At 34.4% G+C, this 25396-nt stretch overlaps 1 protein-coding gene across 1 annotated transcript in view; it reads right to left on the bottom strand.

Moving 5' to 3' along the window:
• LOC141549279 (uncharacterized) overlaps positions 1-19999 on the bottom strand; it is a 165652-nt gene extending 145653 nt beyond the window's left edge. Inside the window, exon 1 of the mRNA XM_074278708.1 lies at positions 19846-19999. The gene's annotated coding sequence lies outside the window, so the exon portion shown is untranslated. The remainder of the gene's footprint in view (positions 1-19845) is intronic.
• Positions 20000-25396: the final 5397 nt, after the last annotated feature.

Genomic DNA, 25396 nt, shown 5'->3' with positions numbered 1-25396 from the left:
AGGTTTCTTCTGAGATTATCCTGCCTATCATTTCCCACAGAACAATAATATTACATCATAATCACATACCACAATTTATTCAGTCATTCCTCAATTAATGGACATTCCCTCAATTTCCAATTTATTGCCCCATAAGAGAGCTGCTATAAATATTTTTGTACATGTAGATCATTTTCCTTTTGTAAAAAAAATCTCTTTTTATAATCATGCGTAGTAGTGCTGTTGTTAGGTCAAAACATATGCATGATTTTATAGCCTTTTGGGTTACAAATCATATATTTTGATTTATCAATTAGGGCATGACTTACTTTTTATGTTCCCTCTATGTTTGAGAAATGAGGCCTTATCAGAGAAACTTGCTTCAACATTCTTTCACAGTTATTATTGCTAACTGTATTTCCCCCAATTTGTTCTATTTTTTCTCTCCTTTCACCATATCCAACCTTGACACTCAAAAGTACTTTGCTACTGACCATTCCCTCATTGAATATGTCCTTTCCTCTATCAATCTTCCCGTTTCCTATATCCCTTTCCCCTCCTATTTTCCTGCAGGATAACATAGATTCCTATATCCATGCTGAATGTATATTCTATTTCCTCTTTGAGACAATGCTAATGGGAGTCAAATTCACTTACTCACATTCTCCTACTCTTCTTCCTTTCCACTGTAAAAGCTATTTCTCTCTTTTTTTTTTTTGGCAGATATTTTACCACATGCCACCTTTCCTTTTCCTTTCTCTCAATACATTCCTCTTTCACCAATTAATCTCATTTTTAAAAAGATATTATCCCTTCATATTATCTCACACCTGTGCCCTTGGTCTATAAATATTCCTGCCATAATAATGAGAAAGATCTCATGAATTACAAATATCACTCTCCCCTGTAGGAATGTAAACATATAAGCCTAATAAAGTCCCTTATGATATCACTTTCCTAATTACTTCTTTATGCTTTTCCTGAGTCCTGTAACTGAAAATCAGATTTTTCCATTCAGCTCTATTCTTTTCATCACAAATGTCTGAAAAACCTCTATTTCATTAAATATCCACCATTTTCCCTGAAGGATTATACTCAGTTTTTCTGAGTGGATGATTCTTGGTTATAATCCTATCTTCATTGCTTTTCAGAATATCATATTCTAAGCCCTCCAGTCCTTTAATGTAGAAGCTGCTAAATCATGTGTTATAGCAACTGTGGTTCCTTTATCGTTGAATTGTTTCTTTCTGAGTGCTTGCAATATTTCCTCCTTGATCTGAGATTGACCAGAATTTGGCTATAATGTACCTGGAATTTTCATTTGGGGATATCTTTCAGAAGATGATTAGTAGATTCTTTCAATTTCTATTTTACCCTCTGGTTTTAGAACATCAAGACAGTTTTCTTTGATATTTTCTTGAAAGATGCCTAGGTAGCAACTAACCAGTGGAAGAGAATCTGGAATATCACCAGAAAAAGTTTGACCTGAGGTGGCGGGAGTAGACCAGCACAAGCAGGGGTATAATCAGGAGCAAAGGCAGCCTCTGTGGTTGGAAGGTTTACACAGCTCTCTGCCATAGCCTGACTGCTTTGCTTTGGTCGCAGAATAGTCGACCAGCAGAGAAGTTGGAGTCTAGGGTAGTGGGTACTCTGAGGGACGCCAGAGCCTTAGAGGATCTGACTGCACCCACCCAGGACTGGAAATGACTCAGTGTAGAACATAACACAGCTCTTCTCGGCATTCTGCAGCGAGGGGCTCTTGTTGGGGGGGCAGTCATATGCTGCTAGCAGTGGCACAACCCAGGGCAGCCTCTCATCTGCACATTGAGGGGCTTGGCCGGGAGTAGTGGAATTTCCCCAGCTTGACTGCACTCCCCAGACAGAGACACTGCCAGTAAGGTGAGGGACAAGTTGACTGCTAATACTCAAAGCAGGCATTTGTGGGGGGGGAAGTGATACCTTTGAGGCTTAACCTCTAGTCCCAAGGCAGTCATTAAACCTCACAGCAGGGCTCCTGGCAGGGCACTTACATAGCCTGGCCCATGATACCTAGGCCTAGTCACTTCTCTGTGGAGCTCTTCCCATAGCCCTCCCGCAGCTCAGCCAATTCTTGCAGCCCATTGAGAGGACACTTACTGCCCATGTACCCATCCTTGCTCTGAAGCTGGTAACCTCCTTGCACTGAAGGCAGACCCTGAAGGCTTTAAAAAATGAGTAAAAAAAGAAAGAAAACAATTGATAGCTTCTATACAGAAAAAAGAGCATGTTTCCAACCCCAAGGAGACTAATAGCAGACAGCCTCCAGACATTACCCCAAATAATGCTTTCCTAGAAGAGACTATTAAAAATTTCAAAAGAGAGTTAGAAGAAAAATAGGGAAAGGAAAGAGAAACTATGCAAGAGAATAACAATGTCTTGAAATGTGAATTGGAAAAGGAAACACATTTAAAACAGGGAGATACACACAGAGTAAAGGTAAAAGGCTGGAGCAGAATCTATTATGCTTCAGGTAAAGCCAAAAAAGCAGGGGTAGCCATCCTTATCTCAGATCAAGCAAAAGCAAAAATTGATCTAATCAAAGAGATAAGGAAGGAAACTATATCCTGCTAAAAGGTAGCATAGACAATGAAGCAATTTCAATACTAAATATATATGCACCAAATGGTATAGCATATAACTTCCCAAAGAAGAAGTTAAGACAGTTGCAAGAAAAAATAGACAGCAAAACTATAATAGTGGGAGATCTCAACTTTGCACTCTCAGAATTAGATAAATCAAACCACAAAACAAATGAGAAAGAAATTAAAGAGGTAAAAAGATTAGGAAAATGAGGTATGATAGATCTTTGGAGAAAACTGAATGGTGATAGAAAGGAGTATACTTTCTTCTCAGCAGTTCATGGAACATATACAAAAATTGACCATATATTAGGTCATAAAGATCTCAAAATTAAATGCAAGAAGTCAGAATAGTAAAGGCTTTCTTTTCAGATCACGATGCAATAAAAACTACATTCAACAAAAAGTTAGGGGTAAATAGAGCAAAAAGTAATTGGAAACTAAATAATCTCATCTTAAAGAATGATTGGTGAAACAGCAAATTATAAACACAATTAATAATTTCACTCAAGATAATGACAACGATGAGACATCATACCAAAATTTGTGGGATGCAGCTAAAGAGATAATAAGGGGAAATTTTATATCTTTAGAGGCTTACTTGAAGAAAATAGAGAAAGGGAAGATCAATGAATTGGGCCTGCAATGTAAAAAGCTACAAAAAGACCAAATTAAAAATCCCCAACCAAAAACTAAACTTGAAATTCTAAAATTAAAAGGAGAAATTAATAATATTGAAAATAAAATACTATTGAATTAATAAATAAAATTAAGAGTTGGTTTTATGAAAAAAATAAAATAGATAAACCTTTGGTATATCTGATCAGAAAAAGGAAAGAGGAAAATCAAATTGTTAGTCTTAAAAATGAAAAGGGGGATCTTTCCACCAATGAGAAGGAAATTAGAGAAATAATAAAGAGTTACTTTGCCCAACTTTATGCCAATAAATTAGATGACTACCTCCAAAAATATAGGCTTTCCAGATTAACAGAGGAGGAGGTAAATTGCTTAAATAGTCCCATTTCAGAAAAAGAAATAGAGCAAGCTATTAATCAACTCCCTAAGAAAAAACTCCAGGACCAGATGGATTTACAGATGAATTCTACCAAACATTCAAAGAACAAGTAACCCCAATGCTATATAAACTATTTGAAAAAAATAGGGAATAAAAGAGTTCTACCAAATTCATGACATAGGAATAAAGAATGAGATTATAAATAAATTAGAGGAACATAGGATAGTTTACCTCTCAGACCTGTGGAAGAGGAATGAATTTATGTCCCAAGAAGAACTAGAGATCATTCTTAATCACAAAGTAGAAAACTTTGATTATATCAAATTGAAAAGTTTTTGTACAAACAAAACTAATGTAGATAAGATTAGAAGGGAAACAATAAGCTGGGAAAACATTTTTACAGTCAAAGGTTCCGATAAAGGCCTCATTTCCAAAATATATAGAGAATTGAGTCTAATTTATAAGAAATCAAGCCAATCTCCAATTGATAAATGGTCAAAGGAAATGAACAGACAATTCTCAGATGAAGAAATTGAAACTATTTCTAGTCATATGAAAAGATGTTCCAAGTCATTATTAATCAGAGAAATGCAAATTAAGACAACTTTGAGATACCACTACACACCTGTCAGATTGGCTAGAATGACAGGGAAAGATAATGCAGAATGTTGGAAGGGATGTGGGAAAACAGGGACACTGACAAATTGTTGGTGGAGTTGTGAATATATCCAGCCATTCTGGAGAGCAATTTGGAACTATGCTCAAAAAGTTATCAAACTGTGCATACCCTTTGACTCAGCAGTGTTAATATTGAGCTTATATCCCAAAGAGATCTTAAAGAAGGGAGAGGGACCTGTATATGCAAGAATGTTTGTGGCAGCCCTTTTTGTGGTGGCCAGAAACTGGAAACTACGTGTTTGCCCATCATCACTTGGAGAATGGCTGAATAAATTGTGGTATATGAATATTGTGGAATATTATTGTTCTGTAAGAAATGACCAACAGGATGATTTCAGAAAGGCCTGGAGAGACTTACATGAACTGATGCTGAGTGAAATGAGCAGGACCAGGAAATCGTTGTATACTTCAACAACAATACTATATGATGATCAATTCTGATGGACGTGGCCATTTTCAACAATGAGATGAACCAAATCAGTTCCAATAGAGCAGTAATGAACTGAACCAGCTATACCCAGCAAAAGAACTCTAGGAGATGATTATGAAGCACTATATAGAATTACCAATCCCTCTAATTTTGTCTGCCTGCGTTTTGGATTTCCTTCACAGGCTAATACTGTATACTATTTCTAAGTCCAATTCTTTTTATACAGCAAAACAACTGTTTGGACATGTATACATATATTGTATTTAATTTTTACTCTAACATATTTAACATGTATTAGTCAACCTGCCATCTGGGGGGGAAAGAGGGGGAAAATTAGAACAAAAGGTTTGGCAATTGTCATATTGTAAAATTACCCATGCATATATCTGGTAAATGAAAACTATTAAAATATAAAAAAATAATTAAAAAAGAACATGTGTGAACAACAAAGTTATTCTGAGTATAATAAATACTCACATCCATTACAAGGAACCTGTGAAGAAAGATGCTATCCATCTCCAGGTGGATTAAGAAAATAAACTGATAAATAGAAGTATGGTTTTACATATACATATATATATATATATGTGTGTATATATATATAATATATTTACACACACACATATATATATTATATATATACATACACACATACACACACATACACACACACACACATATATATATATGTGTATATATATACATAAATACATATATATATATGCAGGTCAGGGAGAGAAGAAAGGAAGTGATTCATAATTTAAAATGTTACCAAAAAAATGTTTTTAGAAGAAAAATATAGGAAAGTCATGTGGCAAGAGTAAAGGAAAACAACTGGATTAATCATATGCTCATATGAGGACAGTAATTGTCCTCACAATATGAAAAGAATATGAGGCAGACTCGTAAAACAGAATATAGAGACTTTGTGGCAAGTTTAAGGGTCAGGCTTGAAGGGGTTACCAAGTATCAATGGAAGGAATATTCACAATGATAAAATTGCAGATTAGTTTTGCTATATCCCTCCAGCAAATAGCTTTAAAATAGTAAACACTTAATGCTTATTAAAGTTGAAATTTATATTCTAGTAGCAAGAATTATTTGGATTATGGGAGAAATATTTGAAGCTAAGTACCAAAGCAGAAAAAAATAAAAAACAAATTGAAAGTTATTAAGCTTTCCTAGATTATTTAAGGTTTTTAAAACATGATTTTTATCTAAATAACATTGATAATTCAAGAAGAAAATTAAGTAATTTTTCCTGAAGAGACTGTAAAAATGTTATTGCATTAACTTTGCCAGATTATATGGCACATTGGATCTGGGAAAATAATAACATGGGAAGCGATTGAATTTTCTACCCAAGAGAGCTTTCAATATAGGATAATTGCTTATTTTCAAGCATGTTTTAAGTACACTTCTATACAATACGTGGAAGAAAAGACCTGATGACTTCTGAAGATCCCTTCTAGGCCTAGAATTTGAAGATTCCATAAAGATGAAGAGCTTGAGCACTTCCTGAGGGAAATCATTTTTCCTTCCCAAAATTTCTTTCATTTCAACTCACAAAGTCTGTGTAGAAGCATGCTGTTTGCTTTGGCCCTTGGCTTGTGGCTCTCAGAGCTCTAATTGTAGATGATGTCCCTATTAATTAGCACTTGATACTCTATGCTTCTTCTCCAGACTTGGCAAAGTAATATAGGGCAGATTCTAATAAAGCTTTTTGAAAAGTGGTCTGCCTCACCTGTGCCAGTATAAAAGAGCTAATGCTCTGCCAGGGCACATCTTATTACTAGGTTTCTTCTGACTTGAAAGTCACAAAAACATCCAAAAATATTAAGATTTTCTGGGTTGAAATAAGAACCAAGATGGAAGTGGAAGGAAGACAAAGGGTTGAAAAGAATCCTAAATAATAATTCTATTTGTTTTAATTATTCAAGACCTACATTCACAAGAGACAAGTGTCTCTAATGTATCTTTAATTTTTGTAAATAGTACTATGAATTCAATACTATGAATCCCTTTTAAACTGTAATAAGCCATGTACAATAAAGATAAACTAGGAAGCTGGATTGCTCAGTGGATAAAACATTGGACCTGGTGTCAGGATTATCTGAGTTCAAATCTCAACTCAAACACTACCTGTGTGAACTTTAGCAACTCATTTAACTTTGATTTGTCTCAATTCCCTCATCTGTAAAATGAAGACAATAATAACACCTATCTCCTAGTGTTGTGATGATCAAATTAGATAACAATTCTAAAGCACTTAGCAAAGTTCTTGGTACATAGTATGTGCTAAATTGTGGCTTTTCAACCATTTTTTTCAATTGTGTCTAACTCTTTGTGAGTCCATTTGGGGTTTTCTTTACAAAGATACTGGAATGGTTTTCTATTTCCTTCTTCACGTCATTTTACAGATGCGGAACTGAGGTAAATAGGGTAAAATGACATGGCTAAAAAGTCTGTCAGGCCAGATTTGAACTTATAACATGAGTCTTCATGACTCCAGGCCTGGTATTCTATCCACTATACTACCTAACTGTACATTCATCATATAGAAGCTAATTATTATCAAATTTGTGGAGGAAATTGCCAACAGGTGTTTTGTATTGACTCAAAATTTTTTAAAAAGTAACATTAAATCCACACCTTGTTAAACAAATAAGAGACTCATTCTCTAAAAACATGGGGCACATGTGGAATATGCTCTGAGATTGAAAAGGGAGCCTATAGTGCCACGTCTGTTTGCTTGCTCTTTCCTGCCAAGAAATTAGACTGCTAAGAATTGGGTGTCCAGACAAACAAAGCTTTAATAGGTCAGTAGAGTTGGGCTGCTTCTCCAGTCTGAGGGACATGCTACAAAAGGTGGAGGCACTGGCTGATGGTTTTAGTTATTTCTCCTACTTTAGCTCTGCAAGCACAAAAAGTGAAAGGCTGATTCACAAAATAATCATTCAGTGATTCTAGTGAAAAGTAAGAAAATAGCATTGTGGACATTCACAAAGTTGCATTTGCAATGCCAGGTTTTTAATGCCAAATCCAAGCTGTCCTGAATTTATAGCCCTATTAGAGTTCAAGGAATATAATTAAAAGCTATAGCTGGCACATAATTACTAATTATGCCATAACCACCAAGCTTCTTCTGGATTTTAATTCTTACTCATAATTTCCCTCACTAAATCAAATTAACCATCCTGGATAGCCATCGGCTAAATGTTTTCTTTATGTCCTACAAGTGGAACTATTACATTCCAATAAGGCTAAGTGATCTTTGCAGATGGTACTGAGTTAGTTTTGTAAGTTCGACACTTAATAAAAAGTGAGACGTAGGACTTTTTTGTAATCCTGAGGAAATAGTACCTAACACAAATCTGAAAGTCTAGAAGTATACCTTGGGCACAATAGGTTTTCATTCAGCAGATGTTTGTTGAATGAAAGAATGAATGAATGAATGGAGAACAAAATGGACAGATGGGTGGACAAATGAGTTACTAAAACAGCAAGTGCCCTTATTCTTTCTTAAGTCTAAGTTATTCTGGGATGAATCAAATATATTCTACTTGATAATAACTGGAAAGCATAAGATACACACACACACACACACACACACACACACACACACAGATCCAGAATGGCACAGTGGACAGAGTGGCAAAGATAAAAATAGCAAGGTTCAAAACACATCTTTGTCAATTGATCTGTAAAGGAAGGTCAAGGAATTTCAATTCTCCACATTTCCAGATTCTCAGCTGAAAAATAAAAAATAATAGTTACTATAAAGACTGTTTCCAGGAGTAGTAGTATAGTTTCAATTAGAAAATGTATATAAAAGGAACCCAGGTGTTATTTAATGTTAATAAAATGATTAAATTTAAAAAATGTGTTCAACATACATTTGGTGTGGGAAGAGAGCTGCTTCTTAAATATTTACTAACACATTGTGGCACAGTGAATAGGGATCTAGGCCTGGAATAAGGAAGGCATGAATTCAAATTGATCCTCAGATATTTATTAGTTGTGTGACCAAGTAATATGCCTCAAGTTTCAGAAATGGCAAATAACTCCAGTATCTTTGCTAAGAAAACCTCAAAACAAAGAGTTAGACATGACTGAACAACAATAACAATGGACAAGGCTGCTAAATTTAATATTCTTAGTTTTTTCAAAGGAGTGCAAGTGATATATAAAAGGAATATTCAGAAAGCTGTAATCATGACTCATTTCTTCCTGCATCCTTTCAATCTCTGAAATGATCCTTTTGAACCCTCCCTCCCTCTACTCTCTCTCCTAGACGACAGGCAATTCCATATATATTAAATGTGTTACAGTATAAACCTAGGTACAATATGTGTGTGTAAATCCAATTTTCTTGTTGCACATTAAGAATTGGACTCCGAAGGTATAAGTAACCTTGGTAGAAAGACAGTAGTGCTAACAGTTTACTTTCAATTCCCAGTGTTCCTTTTCTGGGTGTAGCTATTTCTGTCCATCATTGATCAACTGGAAGTGAGCTGGATCTTCTTTATGTTGAAGATATCCACTTCCATCAGAATACATCCTCATACAGTATTGTTGTTGAAGTGTATAGTGATCTTCTGGTTCTGCTCGTTTCACTCAGCATCAGTTCAAGTAATTCTCTCCAAGCCTCTCTGTATTCATCCTGCTGGTCATTTCTTACAGAGCAATAATATTCCATAACATTCATATACCATAATTTACCCAACCATTCTCTAATTGATGGACATCCATTCATTTTCCAGTTTCTAGCTACTACAAAAAGAGCTGCCACAAACATTTTGGCACATACAGGTCCCTTTCCCTTCTTTAAGGTCACTTTGGGATATAAGCCCAGTAGTAGCACTGCTAGATCAAAGGGTATACACAGTTTGATAACTTTTTGGGCATAGTTCCAAAGTGTTCTTCAGAATGGTTGGATTCTTTCACAACTCCACCAACAATGCATCAGTGTCCCAGTTTTCCCACATCCCCTCCAACATTCATCATTATTTGTTCCTGTCATCTTAGCCAATCTGACAGGTGTGTAGTGGTATCTCAGAGTTGTCTTAATTTGCATTTCTCTGATCAGTAGTGAATTGGAACACTCTTTCATATGAGTGGAAATAGTTTCAATTTCATCATCTGAGAATTGTCTGTTCATATCCTTTGACCATTTATCAATTTATTTCTTATAGATTAGGGTCAGTTCTCTATATATTTTAGAAATGAGACCTTTGTCAGAACCTTTAACTGTAAAAATATTTTCCCAATATGTTACTTCCCTTCTAATCTTGTTTGCATTAGTATTGTTTGTACAGAAACTTTTTAGTTTGATGTAATCAAAATCTTCTATTTTGTGATCAGTAATGATCTCTAATTCTCCTCTGGTCATAAATTCCTTCCTCCTCCACAGGTCTGATAGGTAGATTATCCTCTGTTCCTCTAATCTATTTATGATCTCATTCTTTATGCCTAAATCATGGACCCATTTTGATCTTATCTTGGTATGTGGTGTTAAGTGTGTGTCCATATCTAATTTCTGCCATACTAATTTCCAGTTTTCCCAACAGTTTTTTTCAAATAATGAATTCTTATCCCAAATGTTGGTATTTTGGGGTTTGTCAAACACTAGATTGCTATAGTTGTACCGTATTTTGTCCTGTGTACCTAATCTGTTTCACTGATCGACTAGTCTATTTTTTAGCCAATACCAAATGGTTTTGGTGACTGCTGCTTTATAATATAGCTTTAGATCAGGTACAGCTAGACCACCTTCAGCTGACTTTTTTTTTCATTAATTCCCTTGAAATCCCCGACCTTTTATTCTTCCATATGAATTTTGTTGTTATTTTTTCTAGGTCATTAAAATAGTTTCTTGGGAGTCTGATTGGTATAGCACTAAATAAATAGATTAGTTTGGGGAGTATTGTCATCTTTATTATATTCTTTTGGCCTATCCACGAGCACTAAATGTCTTTCCAATTATTCAAATCTGACTTTATTTTTGTGGCAAGTGTCTTGTAATTTTGCTCATATAATTCCTGACTTTTCTTTAGTAGATGGATTCCCAAATATTTTATACTCTTGACATTTTTTTGAATGGAATTTCTCTTTGTATCTCTTGCTCTTTCATTCTGTTGGTAATATATAAAAATGCTGAGGATTTATGTGGATTTATTTTGTATCCAGCAACTTTGCTAAAGTTGTAAATTATTTCTAACTTTTTATTAGAATCTTTGGGGTTTTCTAAGTATACCATCATATCATGTGCAAAGACAGTTTGATTTCCTCATGACTTACTCTTATTCCTTTAATCTCTTTCTCAATTCTTATTGCTGAGGCTAGCATTTCTAATACAATATTGAATAGTAATGGTAATAGTGGGCAAACTTGTTTCACTCATGATCTTACTGGGAAAGGTTCCAGTTTATCTCCATTACATATTATGCTTACTGATGGACTTAAATATATGCTCCTGACTATTTTAAGGAATAGTCCATTTATTCCTATACTCTCAAGTGTTTTTAGTAGGAATGGATGTTGGATTTTATCAAATGCTTTTTCTGCATCTACTGAGATGATCATATGCTTTTTATTAATTTGATTATTGATATGGTCAATTATACTAATAGTTTTACTAATATTAAACCAGCTCTGCATTCCTGATATAAATCCTACTTGATCATAGTGTATTATCCTGGGGATGATTTTCTGAAGTCTTTTTGCTAATATCTTATTTAAGATTTTAACATCAATATTCATTAAAGAGATTGGTCTATAGTTTTCTTTCTCAGTTTTCAATCTATCTGGTTTAGTTATCAGTACCATGTCTGTGTCATAAAAGGAGTTTGGTAGGACTCCTTCATTTCCTATTTTTTCAAATAGTTTATATAACATTGGGGCTAATTGTTCTTTAAATGTTTGGTAGAATTAACATGTAAATCCATCTGGTCCTGGCGATTTTTTTCTTGGGGAGTTGATTAATAGCTTGCTCTATTTCTTTTTCTGAAATGGGACTATTTAAGCAGTTTACCTCCTCCTCTGTTAATCTGGAAAGGCTATATTTTTGGAGATAATCATCCATTTCTCTTAAGTTATCAAATTTATTGGCATAAAATTGGGCAAAATAACTCTTTATTATTTCTCTAATTTCCTTCTCATTGGTGGAAAGATCCCCCTTTTCATTTTTAAGACTAACAATTTGATTTTCCTCTTTCCTTTTTCTGATCAGATATACCAAAAGTTTATCTATTTTATTTTATTTTTTCATAAAACCAACTCTTAGTTTTATTTATTAATTCAATAGTATTTTATTTTCAATATTATTAATTTCTCCTTTTAATTTTAGAATTTCAAGTTTAGTTTTTGGTTGGGGATTTTTAATTTGGTCTTTTTGTAGCTTTTTACATTGCAGGCCCAATTCATTGATCTTCCCTTTCTCTATTTTCTTCAAGTAAGCCTCTAAAGATATAAAATTTCCCCTTATTATCTCTTTAGCTGCATCCCACAAATTTTGGTATGATGTCTCATCGTTGTCATTATCTTGAGTGAAATTATTGTGCTTATAATTTGCTGTTTCATCAATCATTCTTTAAGATGAGATTATTTAGTTTCCAATTACTTTTTGCTCTATTTACCCCTAACTTTTTGTTGAATGTAGTTTTTATTGCATCGTGATCTGAAAAGAAAGCCTTTACTATTTCTGCCTTCTTGCAGAATTTTGAGATCTTTATGACCTAATATATGGTCAATTTTTGTATATGTTCCATGAACTGCTGAGAAGAAAGTATACTCCTTTCTGTCTCCACTCAGTTTTCTCCAAAGATCTATCATACCTAGTTTTTCTAATGTTCTATTTACTTCTTTAATTTCTTTCTTATTTGTTTTGTGGTTTGATTTATCTAATTCTGAAAGTGCAAGGTTGAGATCTCCCACTATTATAGTTTTGCTGTCTATTTCTTCTTGCAAATCTCTAAACATTTCCTTTAGAAAGTTAGATGCTATACCACTTGGTGCATATATGTCAAGTATTGATATGGCTTCATTGTCTATGCTACCTTTTAACAGGATATAGTTCCTTCCTTATCTCTTTTAATTAGATCAATTTCTGCTTTTGCTTGATCTGAGGTGGGGATGGCAACCCCTGCTTTTTTGGCTTTACCTGAAGCATAATAGGTTCTGCTCCAACCTTTTACCTTTACTCTGTATGTATCTCCCTGCTTTAAATGTGTCCTATAAGCAACTTATTGTTGGGTTCTGACTTTTTGATCCAGTCTACTATCTTCCTCTGTTTAATGGGAGAGTTCATCCCATTCACTAACATTTACAGTTAAAATTACTAATTCTGTATTTCCTGCCATCATATTATCCCCGGATTATGCTTTTTTTCCCCCTTGTGCCCCCTGAACCCCTCCCCCAGTATTTAATTTATGCACCCCAGTTGTGACACGCAGCCCTCCCTTTTTAGTATCCCTCCCCCTCCTTTTAAGTCTCTTCCCCTTTCTTGTATCCTTCCCTTATTTCCCTTTTCCTTTTCCCTTTTCCTCTCCCCCCTTATAATGAGGAGAGAGAGAGAGTTCTCTGAAAAACAAATATGTCAATTATTTACTCTTTGAGGCTACTCTGATATGAGTAAGATTCACACAATGTTTCTCCCCCTCTCTAACTTCCCTCAGATGTGGTAGATTTTCTATGCCTCTTCCTGGGATGTAGTTTCCCTCTTTTTATCTCTCCTTTTCCTTTTTCTGATACTATCCCCTTCCCTTTACTACTTCCCTTTTTTATGTTATATCAGTAAAATCAAATTATCCATGTGGACTTTCTGTATATCCACAACAGAGATACAGTTCTCAAGAGTTCTTTTTACCTTTTTCTGCTTCTCTTGAGTCTTGTGGATGTAGATCAAATTTTTTGTGTAAGTCTGTTTTTTTTCTTAGAAACAAATGGAATTCCTCTGTTTTATTAAATGAGCATCTTCTTACATGGAAGAAAATGCTAAACTTAGCTGGATTGTTTATTCTTGGTTGCAATCCTTGTTCTTTTGTCTTTCAGAATATCAGGTTCCAGGCCCTGAGATCCTTTAATGTGGAGGCAGCCAGGTCTTGTGTGACCCTTATTGTGGCCGGTGATATTTGAATTTTTTTTCCTAGCTGCTTAAAATATTTTTCCTTAGTTTGGTAGTTCTGCAGCTTAGCCACTATGTTCAGTGGAGTTCTTTTTTTAGGGTCTTTTTCAGAAGGTGTGCAATGAATTCTTTCAATGCCTATTTCCCCTTTTGTTTCTATTATCTCTGGACAATTCTCTTTGAGGAATTCCTGTCAAATAGAATCTAGGCTCTTTTTTTCATCAAAGTTTTCTGGAAGTCCAATGATCCTCAGATTATCTCTCCTAGATCTATTTTCCCAGCAAATATTTGACGTTATTCTCCAGCTTTTCTTTTTTTGTTTTGTTTTGTTTGACTGATTCTTGGTTTCTCAATGAATCATTCATTTCTATTTGTTCAGTCCTGATTTTTAATGAGTTATTTTCTTCATTCACATTTTTTTAGTTCTTTTTGTATATGTCCAATTGAGTTTTTAAATGAATTATTTTGTTCTGTTGAATTTTTTTCCATTTCACTTTTTTTTTTTTTTTTAGGGAGTTATTTTCTTTTTCCAAATCACAAATCCTAATTTCTTGGGAATTTTTTATCTTTTCCAATTCAGAAATCCTACTTTCCTGTGATTTTTTTAACCTTTACTAATTCACAAATTTTGTTTCCCTGCACCTCCTGTGAATTCTTTAATTTTTCCAACTCAAATTTCAGGACGTTGTTATTCTCTATCATAGCTTCTGTTTCCTTTTCCCATTTTTCTTCAAACTCTCTTAACTTTTTAATAGTCTCTTCTAGGAGAGAGTTATATGATGGGGGGACAGGTATCATTCCCCTTTAGGGTGTTATCTGGAGACTCTGTACTGTTAACCTACTCAGGGTCAGATACCCGCTCTTTCTCTGTGTAGAAAGTGTCAATCATTCTCTTCAGCTTCTTACTCATTGTTAACACTCTGTGGAGGGTCTGCCCTTGGGTAAGAAATTTATTTATCAGGTTCCTCCCAGATCAGATGGATGTTGCAGTCCTGTGACTGGGCTAAGAGAGAGCTCTAGGAGAGAGTTCCCAGTGAGGAATCCCGCTGTGTGGCCTAGCCACTGCCCTGAGGTTTAAGGCTGAACAGTGAAAGCGTCACAAACCCCAGCCAAAGCCTTCTGTGGGGCCGTGGATATTAGCAGCTGACACAAAAAGCCCCTGCACTCAAAGTGGAAGTGTCTGCCCAGAAATCATGGTCTCTGCTGAGGAGGTTCCATTGCTCTGGGAGTTGTGCTGCTGTTGGAGTTTTTTTACTGTGAGAATTCCACTGCCTCAGGCTGAGCCCACAGTATGTGGATTAGAGGATGCCTCAGGCTGTGTCTCCTGCTGTTCAGGCTCTCAGCTACCCAGTCATGCAGAGATTGGTGCTAGGCCACTTCCAGATTGGGGTGGATCTAGGACCTGGCTTTATATTTTAAAGTGGGTTGATTTCTCTTCTGATCTGCAAAGAAGAGCTATCAGCCTGTGCCAGATTCCTCTATCTCAGTGGCTTCTCTTATCCCAGAGTTCTCCCCAGCCCATTTGGCACAGTGTACTAGCACCTAACTCTGTCTGTGCTGATCTTTTTTTCCTCCCCTTGGAACCGACCTTTTCTGTTGAAATTCCAGATTCTCTTCAGCTGGTAAGTTGCGGTTGTGGTTTTTATCAGTCCAGCATTATTTCTGAGGCTGATTAAACTAGTTGGTATTGAGGGAAGATGGAAGCTTACAAATTTGCGTATATCTTCTCTGCCACCTTGGCTCTTCCCCCCTCCCCCCATGTTTCTTTTTAAAATATTTTCTTCTACTTAATTTTATTTTGGGGTGAGGGAGAAGGAGAAAGATAGTCCTTGAAGATAGGGACTTGCCTGAGTTCTCCCCCAAACCCCTAAAAATATCTTTAAATAATGACTCTAAACAAATTTTAGAGTGTCAGAACCCACAAAAACAGAGAGTGAAATAATTTTCCAGCCTAAGGTAGTCTGTTGCATCAAGGGGTTTTTGAGTAAAACCACAGTGCAGATTGCACCAGTATAGCCTGGGCTCCAGGAAGCCAGGAACAAGTTATGAAATCTCTGTAATGGCAGTGATCTCCAGACTCTTAGTCCACTGATGCCAAGGTAACTCAATAAAAAAGATTTGCCTACTAGGGTGTGAGGAGAACCCCAGCCCAGGATTGGACTTTGGGAGCCACCTAAACAACCACAGAAACAGCAGCAATAGTAGCAGCTTTTGGAGATCTCAGCCCACAGGTAGAGTGGCTGAAATAGATGGTCAGAGGGAGATTACAGAGGCCTCTTTGCTGACACTAAGGCAGGACTCTATAGCTTTGCCCCATACTCAGATCTGGGTAGCAGTGCTGGCCCACAGTACAGGCCCTTAGAAGGTTTTCTGAAAACAGCACATGAAACTTTTGAAGCTTAGAATATCACACTGGAAACAGAGTCCTACTTTAACAAAGAGTTAAAATCCAAGTAATAGCGTGGGAAAATGAGCAAAGTACACAAAAAGTTTCTGACCATTGAAAATTATTATGGTGACAGGGAAAATCAAAATACACACTCAGAAGATGATAAAATCAAAACTCCTAATGCAAAGGCTTCAAGAAAAAGAAGAATTTATCTCAGGGCATGGAAGAGATTAAAAGGGATTTTGAAAATAAAGTAAAAGAGGTAGAAGAGGAAAAATTGGGGAGAGAAATTAAAATTATGCAAAAGGAAATATAAAAAGCTAATGAGGAGAAAAATGCCTTAAAAACCAAAACTGGCCAAATGGTACAGGAGATTCAAAAGCTCACTGAGGAAAATAATTCTTTAAAAATTAGAATTGAGCAAATGGAAGCTAATGGCTTTAGGAGAAATCAAGATAAAATAAAACTAACCCCCCAAAAAATGAAACAATAGAAAAAAATGAGAAATATCTCATTGGAAAATTGACCCAGGAGAGATAATTTTAAAATTATTGGTCTACCTGAGAGTCATGATCAAAAAAGCCTACCTTTTTATGATGGCAAGAAACTAGAAATTGAATTGGTGACCATCAGTTAAGATAATGGCTAAATAAGTTAGGCTAAATAATATATATATATATATGTGTGTGTGTGTGTGTGTGTGTGTGTGTGTGTGTGTGTGTGTGTGTGTGTGTATGTGTGTATATATATATATATATATATATATATATATATATATGTATATATATGTGTGTGTGTATATATATATATATATATATATATATATAATGGAATATTATTATTCTAAAAAAAAAAACAATCAACAGGTACTCAGTACAATTGCTGACCCATCAATAACTTCACTGTAAGCTTCTTTTTATCTTAAATCATTTTCTTTAATGATATCTCTTTTCTTTCCCCAAATCAATGTAACCACAGTTACTTTCTGCATAGATTTTACAAAAAGTATATTTTAAGGGTAAAAAAAAGTACTAATCTTTTAAAAGCCATATTTCTAGTTAATTACTTTGTAGCTTAAGTAAAACAAAAGTACTGAAGAAGTCTTTCAAAATCCTATTTGGAGGAAATGACTTAAGTCAAACCTATTTAACAAAACAAATCTTCAAAAGGTAACTTCTGAATGACAGTTAAGATGTAGCCTTGTGCAAAACATTCCTTAAGCTTTATGAGTCTACAACTTGAGGAACAATTCCCTGTTGGATTTGATTTTTCCAAAGAAAAACAGACACTGGAATCATTTTCTGTCTCTGTTCCTACATTCCTGGGCATTTGATGCTATTCACTGTGTCTGTCAACCAATCAATCAAAAAATAGATAAATATATGGGCAGGTGTAGCCTGTATAATGTATTTAAATTAATCCAAAAGACACATATTTTCAAGCGAAATAATATTATTATGTCGGGAGAGGGGAACGTGAATTCTATAGATGTTAAATGGATGAAGCATTTCTGGATGACATAAATTACACAATATATTTTTAAAAGGGATGAAAAAAAAGAAGACCTATAACTAAGTTCAGGAAAGCCAGTGGAGTATTTTTGAGTATTCTGGACTCAGAAGCTAAGAACAATGGCCCAAAGCAGCAGGGGTAGGGAAAGGTAGGGAGTAGAGTAGCTAAAGAAATCCTATCTGGAAATAGAAGGGGCATGTTGGTAGGAGCAAGGGAGACTCAAGAAAAATGGGGCCAGAGATTTCTGGCCAATCCTAACCAGAGATTTTGAGCATCCAGAGAGAAATGGCAGATCTGTGGCAGGAGGAGGAAAGAGCAGGGCTGAATTCAATTTAGTATTTACTAGATACAAAACACTGTGTTAGACTCTAGAGTATACAAACATGAAAACAATTATAATCTACAAAGATCTTAGTAGACTAAAATATCAGATCACAGAAAGTTTCATTTAAGTATTATATCGTAAAGAGAGTGATTTTAACAGTCAGAGATAGGAAGAAATACCACTGAAGTCAGGAGGGATGATATGATGAGCAGAAACGCAGAAATGAATAGGGACATGGTGAGAATGGAGATGCTGAATAATCCAGTTTAACTAGAATAATGTATGTGCAATAATGGAGTAATATGAGATATGTATACAGAGATAGTTTGGGGATAGATTGTGGAGAGCTTTGAATATAAAGGACTCTTCTATATACTGGTAACATATGGATACTTACAGTTTACTTTCAGAGAAATTTAGCTACTTTTTTTATAACTGTCTCTCTTGGGAAAATTTGCCATCTCATGGTACTGTAACCATCTTTATTTGCCACAAGGGGTCAGGCTTTGCATCTCTTGCAACTAGTTTTATAGTTCTGAAGCCATATAAAGTGAAATCTTTCAAGATTAATGTATTTCTCCTCCACATTTAGTCTCCTGGTTTTTATTTAAGTATTACAGGACATACAGTCTCACTAAACCTCTATGGGTAAAGCTACTCATCTGTAAAGTAAATATGTTTTTCTGCATCCAGATTATTAATATCTAATTTCTTTAGATTTTTTTCATAAACATTTCAGAAATTTAAACAAAGTTGAGACATCAACCTGATTTGTATTAAGAAAAGGCTCAATTATTTTTCTCCACTATACTTTATTAGAGAAAACAGAGATTTCTGACTTTTCTTAATTTCAAAAAATCTGAATTCTACATAATTTTATTTATTTGCTAATATTTTATTTTCTTTCCTCTTATTTTATCTCATTCTTATTCACTATTTTGAAAGTGAATATGGATGATTATAAATGTCCTTGTAAGACTTTGTTAAGTATAGATTTAAGGAAGCTCATGAAAGCTGGTCCCTGCCCCAACTTCCCCCAAATGGAGATGATATATGAATACCATTTTAGATAGAAAAATAAATATAATGTGAATATCATATGGGTATGTGCGTATAGAGTAGCAAAGTAATATTAATATCTCATGTCTCCATGACATGATGATTAAGTTAAGGTTGATAAAGGCACTGTGACCCATGATTTTTGCTTTTCAGTGGTCAGGACCAGAGTATATCACATCATTAAAGGTGCTCAGTCTCACCTGTCACACATACTACCCAATTCCAGAGGATGTTGTGGGGTAACTACAAAGATCTATGTGACTCTCAAAGGCCTAGGGACTACTTCTCTGGCCACCTTTATGAGTTACATTACATTTAAAGTGTAGATTAGTATTTCTACCAATCAGGTCCTGGTCCAAAGCCCCACCCCCTTATGCCTTATTCCTTTGACCTATCCCTAATATGTTTCTATTTAAACTATTGCAAACACATACTTATTTATAATTTGTAATCAAAGTATCAGAAATTAAGGAAATCAAGATAACATCAAGTCACATCTCAACTAAATGATGCCCTCATCATTCTCCTTCAGTTCATTCATCAACGGATTAGTAATCAGGTTAAAAAAAAACAGGCATTGTTTCCACTCTAATCTTCAATTTGCTCCCAGTGGACATTTAGCAAGAGTATATGCATAAGATTCTTCCAATCAAAGATAAACTGAGAAGATCAAAGGATCAAAGATTTAGAGCTGGAAGGAATTTCAAACCTCTTACTTTATAGATGAGGAGTCTGTAACCAGAAAGGATGATGCTTTGACAAGGATCATAGTGCTATCTGAAACAGAATTTAAACCCATCTCTTCTTGACTAAGCTCAGAGTTTTATTCAAACCCATCTCTTCTTGACTAAGCTCAGAGTTTTATAAACTACAGCATTATAAAGCTCACCTACCTTCTTAGAAATGTATCCAGTCTGTTTCTGTGACATAAGAATAGTATAATTGTGACTCCAGTTTTCTTGGGTGTATGCATTTAATCTGTACTTCTGACCCAGTAATTGTCAGGTTTCTCTATGTAATACAAACTCTTTATCTATCTTAATCTCACTGAATAAATGGAAAGAGGAAAAGGCCAACTAGTGGGGGAAAATCATTCATTCAGTTTCATGTTTTACATTCAAACTCATCCCCTTTTTCTTAATCTCTTCACTTTTTCAGAACAAGCTTCAGAACAAAATAAAGGATGGCCTTTATTTCTCTGTAGTATTGTATGGATATACTTGCATATTTATATACATATACATGCATATTTATATACATATGCATTTATGTAAAATATATAATATATATTATATCTATTTAGAAAGACTTCTTTATAGATAATTATTTTATAAATTTCACAGGTCTACACTAAGCATGGCAAAATCCTTAGAACTATGATAACGCTGCCCAAGAATTGTTTGGATGGGCCAAAGAAACTGGGCCATGCCCCAGGAATTATCTACAAAGTTTCAAGCTAAAGAGCCAGTTATTCAAAAGATTGGAGCAAGAATGGCTTTCTTCATCTATAAAACGAGCCAGAGGAGAATATGGCAAACTAATTCAGCATCTTTGCCAAGAAAATCCCAAATGGGGTCATGAATAGTTAGGCATAACTGTAAAAGACTAAACAACAAGAAAAAGTAAAACAAATTTCATAATATACTTTGGTACTGATTTTAAAAATAGAGAAGCTAATCAGTTGAATAGATTAAGAATGCAACATACAGAAGCAAACTCAGCTCCCTAGTGTCTGATAAACCCAAAGACCAAGATCCTGGGGAAAAGACTCACTATTTGACCAAAATTGCTAAGAAAACTAGAAAAGAGTGTAGTAGAAATTGGATTTAGACCAACATCTTACATCATATACTAAAGCAAATTCCAAATGGATACATCACTTAGGCATAAAAGTTGATATTATAAGCAAATTAGATGAATGAAGATAAAATTTAGTTTCATGTCTATGGATAGAAAAAGACTTCAGAGAGGATGAAAAGATAAAATGATTAATTTTTATTACATAAAATTTAAAAGTTTGTTTTCATAAACAATAACAATGTGGTTAAAACTAGAAAGGAAAAGGCTAAGAAAATATTTGTATCAAGTTGCTTTGATAAAGTTCTCATATCACAAAAATGATTCAAATTTATAAGAATAAGAGTCATTCCCCAGTAGAAAAAGATTTTTAAAAATGTAAACTAAAAGTTTGAAAACTTTTAAAGGAATAAATTGCAAACCTTCAACAACCACATAAAAATTATCCAAATCACTGATAATTTCAGAAATACAAATTAAAGTAACTATGAGGTATCACCTCATAACCATCAGAATGATACAAATAACAGAAGAGGAAAATTATAAGTGATAGAAATGCCTCAGTAAATTAGGCTCACTTAACAGACTATTAGTAGAGTTATAAATTGGCATACCCATTTTGGGACACTCTGCCTCAAAAGTTACTAAACTGTGGACCACTGATATCCCTACTTATCATTTAACCAAATGAGATCAAACAAAAAGGAAAACAACCTACATTTAAAATATATATAGTTATAGCATTTCTTTTCATAGTAGCAAATAACTGGAAATCAATGAGATTCTTACCTATTGGGTGAATTTATAGCATATAAAAGTAATAGATTATTATTTTTCCATAAAAATAATTAAATGAACATTTTCAGAGAAACTCAAAAAGCCTCTAAAAATGATGCAGAGGAGAGTGATCATAAGTACAAGAACAATTTATACAATGATGTTAACATTATAAAGAAAAATAAAATTTTGGAACTGATCAATGCAATGAAATACCAAGACCCCAGAGAATCAAGCATGAAGAATGCTGCTTACTTTCTAAGAGAGAGTTGATTGACTAATTTTTAGACAGGGACAATACCAATTTATCATTGGCAATTCATATATGACTAGAAGGTTTTGTTTTTATTTAATATTTTATTAATTTTGTCATCATTCAGTTGGAGGGGAATGATAAGAAAATACATTCTTGTAAATTTGAAAAAATGAAATTAGGGTATTTTTTAAAAGATATATGTTAAGGGGCAGCTAGGTGGCACAGTGGATAGAGCACCAGCCCTGAATTCAGGAGGACCCAAGTTCAAATCTGGTCTCAGACACTTAACACTTCCTAGCTGTGACCCTGGGCAAGTCACTTAACCCCAGCCTCAAAAAAAAAAAAAAAAAAAAAAAAAAAAAGATATATGTTAGACTCTGCAGATGTTGCTTGTGAGATCATAGACCTAAACCTCTGCTATATCTCTGAGGTCAAGAAATCTAATATCTTCCTGTTACAAATGAGGGAACTGAGGTCCAGGGAAGTTAACTGATTTGCCAACAGAAGTGGTATAAAACATTTCCAAGTCCTCAAAGAGCATATGCTGAGTATTTGTACTTATAGTCATAATTTACATAAATGCTTAAATTTATATATCAATTTGTTCAGTTATTTCCCAATTTATGGATATTCCCTCAGATTCCCCATTTTTTAATCCAAACCGAAGAAAGCTACAAATATTTGTGTGTGTGTGTGTGTGTGTGTGTGTGTGTGTGTGTGTGTGTATCCTTAGTTATAGTTTGTTTAGGGCTAATCCATCTCTTAATATATTCTCCCTTTAGCTCCTCTTCCTTATTCCCTCCTATTGCTTTTCTGAATGACATGTATTTCTATACCTAATTCTGTGTGTGTTCTTTTCTCCTTTAGCTAATTCACTTAAGAGACTCATACAATTGCCAGCTGTTCTCCCCATAACTCCATATTTGTATGTATATTTGCATAGATTACATGAGATCATTTCCCCTAACTTTCTTTACCTTCCTTCTCCCAGAATATTCATCTTCCCCTCTCTCTGTCTCTCTCTGTCTCTCTCTGTCTCTCTCTCTCTGTCTCTCTCTCTCTCTGTCTCTCTGTCTCTGTCTCTTTGTCTCTCTCTCTCTCTCTCTCTCTCTCTCTCTCTCTCTCTCTGTCTCTCTCTCTGTCTCTCTCTCTGTCTCTCTCTGTCTCTCTCTCTCTCTCTTTTATTCTCTTAAGATCATTAAGACCTAGAAGAGCTACTCCCAGGCCTTATCTAATTACCTTTCTTCTGTGACTCTTGGTGCTAACAGGATTCAGAAAGGACATGTATTATCTCCCTATATTAGAATGTAAGCAATTTTTACTTTTTAGCACTTTATTGTTCTTTCATGTTTACTTTTTAATGTTTCTTTTAACTCGTGTTTGAATTCAAAGTTTTGACAAACTGATGTTTTCAAGAGGAATGTTTAGAAACCCTCTATTTCATTAAAGGTTCATCTTCCTTCTATAATATAGAAGTATAGTTTTGTTAAATAAGTTACCTTTGGAGTGATCCTGAAAGAAAAGCATTCTTCAGATTTTTGGAACTGATACATCACAGTCACTTGGCCATTTCATTGTATTCCAGGAGTTCAATGATCAGCCCTATACAGGTAATTCTCAAGTCAGTAGATATAAACCTACTCATTCTTCCCAGCTACAATCCTATATTACCAAATGATTTATATATCTCAAACTGGATGTCCTACAGATATCTCAAATTCAACATATACAAAAATGGTGTCCATGACTCTACAATCTAAACATAGCGGCCTATTTGCTTTTTCTTTCATATGATATCCCATTTTCCATCTTCATATCTTTGTATTAGCTATTCCCTACACATATATATTTCATTCACCTCACTTCTCTTGCTTAGTGTCCTTATATTCCTTTAAAAAACTATATTATTATTATTATTATTATTATTATTATTATTATTATTATTATTATTATATCTGTGTAATAAGTATGTCTCTGCTCTCACTCCCATTTCATCCTCCTCAGATTCCTAGCAACTCCCATGAGGGGTTAAGAGTGCTTCTATTGCTATCATTTTTATAGAACACTTTCTATAGGAAGTCTCTCCCAATTCCCTTCATTGCTAATTCCTTCCCTTGTGAGTTTGTTTTTCATCTACTCTCTATAGAGCACATATGTACTTAGTCATTTAAATGTTGTCTTTCCCATTAGAATATGTATTCTTTGAAGGCAAGCAAAATTCTGGCACATTGTAGAGGCTTAATAATGATTTTTGATTGACTGGATGAAGAACTGATGTCAAACACCTCTTTTTTCCCTCAGAAGTCTCTTGGATGATACTAGATGCATTGAAATATGATGTGTCAATTTAACAATATTCCTGCCAGTCAGCACATTAATTGCAAATATTTTTTTTCTTTCTTTTTAGATGGTCAAAGAGATCAAACAAGTGGGTAGACACTTTCAGGTACATTTAAAAATTCAATAGGCCTTTGAAATGATGGTATTTTTATTGTTGCCAATGGTCCCCAGGAATGTGTGCTTTTTTAGAATGCTATTTTATTCACTCCCAATTATGTATAAAAATAATTTTAAACATTTTGAATTCCATATTCTTTCCCTGCCTTCCTCTCCTATCCCCTCCCAGTAAGCAATTTCATATAGATTATACATGGGTGATCACACAAAACATATTTCTATATTATTCATGTTGTAAAAGAAAACACAAACTAAACAAAAAGAATAAACCATGAAAAAAAGAAAAATAATATGCTTCAATCTGCACTTAAACTCCAATAGTTCTTTTTCTGGAGGTGGATAGCATTCTTCACCTTAAGTGTTTTGGAATAGTCTTGGATCATTGTATTATTGAGAATAGCTCAATCATTCACCAGTCATGTATTTTGAGCAGGAGCACACACTTAGCTTTTGCTTGACTATAAGAATGTGAGCCTTAATGGATTTTAAAATGGACTGTTTCATTCAATGGTATTTGTGTCATCACTAACAAGATAGCATTTTCTTTCAATATGCAATGGATAGCATGCATAAATATAAATTGAGCACATCACTCACATGTGAAAGAAAGGAAAACCCTAAGCAATATTTGTAGATAACAATAATCCAGGTGCTGACAACATAGCTACCTCCTGGCACTTATATTGATACCTCATGCTATTCAAGAAGTAGACTGCTATTACTTTCCAGATTCCATATTAAGAGAAGCAATATTAAGTTTCCAGAGCAAAAATAGAAAACCAATTGATCACTTATTTTGTCCATTTAAAACTGGCTTTATCTTTTAAATATGAGATTTATTGTAATTTTCAAGGTTAGGGACCCAGTTGTCTTTAGAATGTGGTGAATTCCTTTACTCTCTCCTCTGTTCTTTTAAACATAGAATCTATTCCATTATAATTTTTATCCTTTTTTTTTGAAAGATTATTAAAAATTATTAT

This window comes from Sminthopsis crassicaudata, chromosome 1 (genome assembly GCF_048593235.1).
Source record: "Sminthopsis crassicaudata isolate SCR6 chromosome 1, ASM4859323v1, whole genome shotgun sequence".
Taxonomy (NCBI): Eukaryota; Metazoa; Chordata; class Mammalia; order Dasyuromorphia; family Dasyuridae; genus Sminthopsis; species Sminthopsis crassicaudata.
This window is presented reverse-complemented; position numbering and strand designations above follow the sequence as displayed.